The sequence below is a fragment of the Gossypium hirsutum genome, chromosome D07 (genome assembly GCF_007990345.1).
Source record: "Gossypium hirsutum isolate 1008001.06 chromosome D07, Gossypium_hirsutum_v2.1, whole genome shotgun sequence".
Lineage (NCBI taxonomy): Eukaryota > Viridiplantae > Streptophyta > Magnoliopsida > Malvales > Malvaceae > Gossypium > Gossypium hirsutum.
Window position 1 is genome coordinate 31,770,362 of NC_053443.1, and position 5,870 is coordinate 31,776,231.

A 5,870-nucleotide genomic window follows, 5' to 3' on the forward strand; every position below is an offset into this window, starting at 1 on the left:
TATTCGTTATTTGTAACAATTCTTTACTTGGGGGTTGGAATATTTCCATTCCGTATGTATTCATCGCCTTAGTTCTATGTCGGAAGTCTCGAGTTCGAGTCACAGTTTATGCGTTTTGTTCTAAGCCTATGTGATTTTGGATAAATTAAGTTTTGTAGTCAAAATAGTATAAGGAGTACTTTTCTTTAAATTAATTTGTTGGAAAATAAAAGGAGATGAATGTGTTAATAATAGTAATATAGATATTAGTAATAAGTCAAGTAGGAAATCTTTCTTTTAAATTTTGTTTATTATTATTCATTTTTTGAAAAAAAAAATAAAAATAATAAAGAAAAAAAGACCCCAAATCCCACGTTTCCCTTCCTGTTCCCCAAATCATGTCATTTGCAAATTGAAAAAAAAATTGTTCTTTCTCTTTCGTTTATTCGTTGTTTATTCTAGTTTGCTTTGGGAATTTTCTTTAAGCTTTGGGTTGTTATTCGATTGGGTCTTCAATTTTTCCCCTCTTAGGTAACGTGTTTTGTTAGTTTTTGATTTTTTATTTTATTTTAATTTCATTTAGGGGTTTTGGGATACAACTCGTATTGCAAAATTTTGTTATCGTAGATTAATTGGATTGTTGCGTTTAGGTGGGAATCGTGAAATGATTGGCACTCCTTTAATGTTGTAGTTTCCTATGATTGTGATTTCATAATCGGTATCGAGAGTCCTATGATTGCTTCCTCGTCGAAATAAAATCAGGCATGTAATAAAAACAAGAGAAAACGATGACCGGCAAAAGCCAAAAATCTGGCCTATCAACGCCACACGGGCGTGTGCCCGACTGTGTTGTAGGCCGTGTGAGACACACGACCGTATGATGGGTGTGTGCGTGGCCGTGTGTCAATTCTGCTTCAAATTCTCGAACTCGAATGTGGTTGTCATGCCATTTCTTGAGTCTTTCTTTAAGTAATTTGGCATTTTCATATGAGAACATTCGGAACTCTTCTAACTTATTGAGTTAGAACATTCATTTCTCTCTTGCGAGCTTAGGATCCAAATTAAGCTGTTGAAGAGCCTAGTAAGCTTTATGCTCTAACTCCAATGGTAGATGACAGGCTTTCCCAAAGACCAACCTATACGGTGACATCCCTAACGGTGTCTTGTTTGCTGTTCTGTAAGTCCATAAAGCATCATCTAATATTGTGGACCAATCTCGTCGGTTCGGGCAGACTACCTTCTCAAGTATGCCTTTGATCTCCTTATTTTCCAGTTCAGCTTGCCCATTTGTCTACAGATGGTAAGCTGTTGCAACCTTGTGTTTCACTCTACGCTTGTTTAATAACCATTTTAACCACTTGTTCACAAAGTGGGACCCTTCGTCACTGATGATAGCTATTGGGGTTCCAAACTTTGTGAACAGATTCTTTTGCAGAAAATTCATCGTAACCTTAGCACCGTTTGTGACCCACTTAGACACATAGTCTACTGCTACTAGTATGTACTTGTGACCGCAAGACGGAGGAAAAGGACCAAGAAAGTAAATACCCCATACATCAAAAAACTCTACCTCAATGATGTTTGTTCAAGGCATCTCATTTCTGTTGGTGACATTTCCAACCCTTTGACATCGATCACAGCTCTTCACGTAAGCATATGTATCCTTAAATAGTGTTAGCCAAAAGAATCTGGCTTACACTACTTTGGCCGCTGTACATGTACCTCTGAACTATCCCCCACTTGGAGCTGAGGACAGTGGTATAAAATCTTCAGTATATCATCTTCTGCCATGCATCTTCTGATCATCTGATCTTCACACTTTTTAAACACATATGGCTCTTCCCAGAAATAGTACTTCACATCGTGAAAAAACTCTTTCCTTTGTTGATACGTCTTATTAATTGGCATCAAACCACAAGCTAAATAGTTAGCAATATCAGCAAACCAATGGGTATTATGGACATGATTTACCTTCAGGATATGTTCGTTTGGAAACGTCTCTTGAATTGGCATAAGAGGAGAATTCCTTTCTTATGGCTCTAATCTAGACAAGTGATCTGCTACTTGATTTTTGACTCCCTTTCGATCTTGAATTTCTAGATGGAACTCTTGAAGTAGAAGTACCCATCGGATCAACCTCGACTTAGCGTCTTTCTTCACAAGTAAATACTTAATTGCCGAGTGGTCTGTATAGACAGTCACTTTGGCAGCTACCAGATAAGATCAAAACTTGTCGAAAGCAAACATAATAGTAAGTAACTCTTTTTTTTTACCGTATAATTCAGTTGAGTTCCTGTTAGGGTTCGAATTGCGTAGTAGATGGGATGAACAACTTTCTTCCTTCACTGGCCTAAGACAGCTCCAATTGAGAAGTCACTTGCGTCACACATCAATTCAAATGGCAAATTCCAGTCTGGTGTGACGATTATGGGTGCCGTGAGTAATCAATTCTTCAAATCATTGAAGGCTTTTAAGCATTCCTCATCAAACATGAATATAGATTCTTTCTCCAATAATTTGTATAAGGGTTTAGCAACTTTGGAGAAGTCCTTAATAAATCTTCGATAAAAACTGGCGTAGCCCAAAAAGCTCTTAACACCCTTTATAGATTTTAGAGGTGGGAGTTTCTCAATAATGTCTACCTCTGGTTTGTCTACCTCGATCCCATGTCTCGTTATCCGATGCCCTAGAACAACTCCTTCTTGTACCATAAAATGGCACTTGTCCAAGTTGAGTACGAGATTCGTTTCTTCGTATCGCCTTAGTACCTTAGTTAGATTGGCTAAGCAATCATCGTAAGTATATCTGAATACTGAAAAATCATCCATAAAAACTTCTAAATATTTCTCAACCATGTCAGTAAAAATAGACATCATACATCTTTGAAATGTAGCAGATGCATTACATAAACCAAATGACATGTTTCTAAATGCAAACGTACCGTACGGGCAGGTAATGTCGTTTTGTGTTGATCTTCCGGTGCTGTTGTAATTTGATTATACCCTGAGTATCCATCGAGAAAATAGTAGTAATCTCGTCTTGCAAGTTTATCCAGCCCTGGTCCAAGAACGACAAAGGGAAGTGATCTTTCCTAGTCGCCTTGTTCGGTTTCTGGTAATCGATACAGATTCTGCATCCCATAACCATTCTAGTCGGTATCAACTCATTGGTTTCGTTCTCTACGACCGTGATACCTCCTTTTTAGGGAATGCACTGGACCGAGCTTACCCATGAACTGTCTAAGATGGGAAAGATGATAGCCGTATCTAACCACTTGATGATCTCTTTTTTTAGTATGTCCTTCATGATGGGGTTCAGTCTCCGTTGTCCATCGATCGTCCCTTTTTTGCCATCTTCCAGGATAATCTTGTGCATGCATACAGATGGACTAATGTTGCGAATATCGGCTATGGTCCATCCGATGGCCTTCTTGAATTGTTTCAGAACTAAGATAGGTTTATCTTCTTGCTTAGTGGTCAATTCTATTGAAACAATCACAGGTAAAGTAGAAGTGTTACCTAAATAAACGTATTTTAAATGAGAAGGTAATACCTTGAGTTCTAATTTAGGTGGCTCATCGATCGATGCTTTTGGTTGGGAATATTCCCTCTTTTCTAACTCTAAAGATTCAAAACGGGATTATGGATTAAATCCCCTTTAATTAGCTTCTAGCAAAGCTAAGTATTCATCCTCCTCTTCATCATTTGGAGGATCCGATGTCAAAATTCTTTCCAGTGGGTCCTCAAAACAGTTGAGTTCCTTCTCCACTATTAAATCCTTTAAATCGAACACTGCAGAGCAATCATCCATTGTGTCAGGAAATCACATAGACTTAAAGACATTAAATGTTACCTGATCATCCTGAACACGCATTGTGAGCTCGCCCTTCTACACATCAATAAGGTTCCTTCCAGTTGCTAGGAACGGTCTTCCTAAGATGATTGGTACTTCTTTGTCTGGTTCAAAATCTAGAATTATAAAGTCAGTAGGAAAGATAAACTTATCTACACGTACCAATACATCCTCAAATTTTCCTTCTAGATGTGCTAAGGATCGATCTGCTAGTTGAAGCGTAACTGTAGTTGGTCTAACTTCTCTTATCCCCAACTTCCTAAATATTGACATAAGCATCAAATTGATACTTGCACCTAAGTCACATAATGCCTTACCATAATATTTTGCTCCAATGTTGCACAGTATTCTAAAACATTCAAGATCCTTCAATTTTGGGGTAGTTTGTCTTGAAGATATGCACTGTATTCCTTCGTCAGAGCTACTGTCTCAAATTCTCCAAGTCTTCGTTTCTTAGACAAGATATCTTTCATGAACTTGACTTTATTCAGCATTTGCTCAATTGCTTCAACCAACAAGATGTTGATGTGAAGTTGCTTGAGTATGTCAAGGGACTTCTTGAATTGAATCTCCTGCTTCTGTTTCTGAAGTCTTTGAGGGTAGGGTGGTGGTGGTTTCATTACTGGGACTGATTCTGGTTGTTTTGTTTTTGGCGACAATTCTGCATCTAATGACGTTGTTATTGGATTAGAAATAGCTGGTCCTAAGGTTACTTTGTTAGGTTTTTCAGATTTTGGTTCTGGTGAAACTAGAATTTCAACACTTGGTTGAACTTCTTCTGAATCTTGAGCGTCAGCTGGCTCCTTTTCAACTTTGACAGTGTTGGGCTCTACTGTCTTTCCGCTAATGTCAACACTTTACAGTGTTCCTTCCCCAGATTTCTCAGATTCTCTGTGTCACTACGTAGAGCACCTTGTGGTTAGTTCCTGAGTTCAGTAGCAAGCTGGCCCACTTGATTCTCCAAATTCCTTAGAGTGGTGTCGTTTTTCGCCATGTATGCCTTCAACAGATTCTCTAAGCTATTAGTGGTTCCACTTGGGTTGGTTTCTGAACTTGTTGGGGAAACTAGGTGGCTGATTTGGTCTAGGTTGGGCATAAGTGTTACTGGTTCCAGCCCCTTGGCTACTCCAGGAAAAATTTGGGTGATTTCGCCACAATGAGTTATAAAAGATGGATTGCAATCCTTGCCTCTCTCAGTTTTTGTTTTGGTTACCCATGTATTATACGGATTCGGGGTTCGATGGACATTATTCAAATAAATGTCTTTCCCCACAATATACACAGGCTATATTCTCAAATTGGTTAGGTGGTTGGGATGCAAAACTATTAGACCCATTAGTGGTAAGATTCTTAAGCATTGAGAATATTGAAGATACCTGGAATGCGAGTGAAGTGAGAGTGTCCACTTCATGTAATCCAGTGACTCGTCTTCCTGACGTTGCTCGATTGGTTGGCCATTGATAATTGTTGTTGGCAATCCTCTCAATAATTTTGTAAGCCTCATTAAAAGACTTAGAAAGGAGAGCACCATTAGTAGAGGCGTCTACTACCATCCTCGTGTGAGCGTTGAGACCATTATAGAATGTTTCAAGTTGAATGCAATGTGGGATTTCATGATGAGGGCACTTTCGTAAGAACTCTTTGTACCTTTCCCATGCTTCATACAGAGACTCATCATCCATTTGTTGGAAGGTAGTGATCTCATTCCTCAACTTGACATTCTTGCTCGACGGGAAATACTTCATGAGGAATATCTCGGCTAACTCTTGCTATGTAGAAATGGAGTTTGAGGGCAATGAGTTCAACCAGGCACGAGCTCCATCCCCTAGCGAATATGGGAACAACTTCAGTCGTAATGCATCTTCGGGTACTCCGGCTAACTTGAAAGAATCACTCACTTCCATAAATAGTCTTAAGTGAAAATGAGGATATTTAGTAGACATTCCACTGAATTGGCTTACAGTCTGAAGCATCTGGAACATGACTAGCTTTAGCTCGAATTGTTGTGCCTCGATTTTAGGTCTCTTAATACCTAGATT

At 38.8% G+C, this 5,870-nt stretch overlaps 1 non-coding gene across 1 annotated transcript; it reads left to right on the plus strand.

Moving 5' to 3' along the window:
- The first annotated feature begins 5,439 nt into the window (after positions 1-5,439).
- LOC121219685 (small nucleolar RNA R71) lies at positions 5,440-5,546 on the plus strand. Its single transcript, XR_005916576.1, has one exon. It is a non-coding gene; the product is annotated as a small nucleolar RNA R71 (small nucleolar RNA).
- The last annotated feature ends 324 nt before the right edge of the window (positions 5,547-5,870 follow it).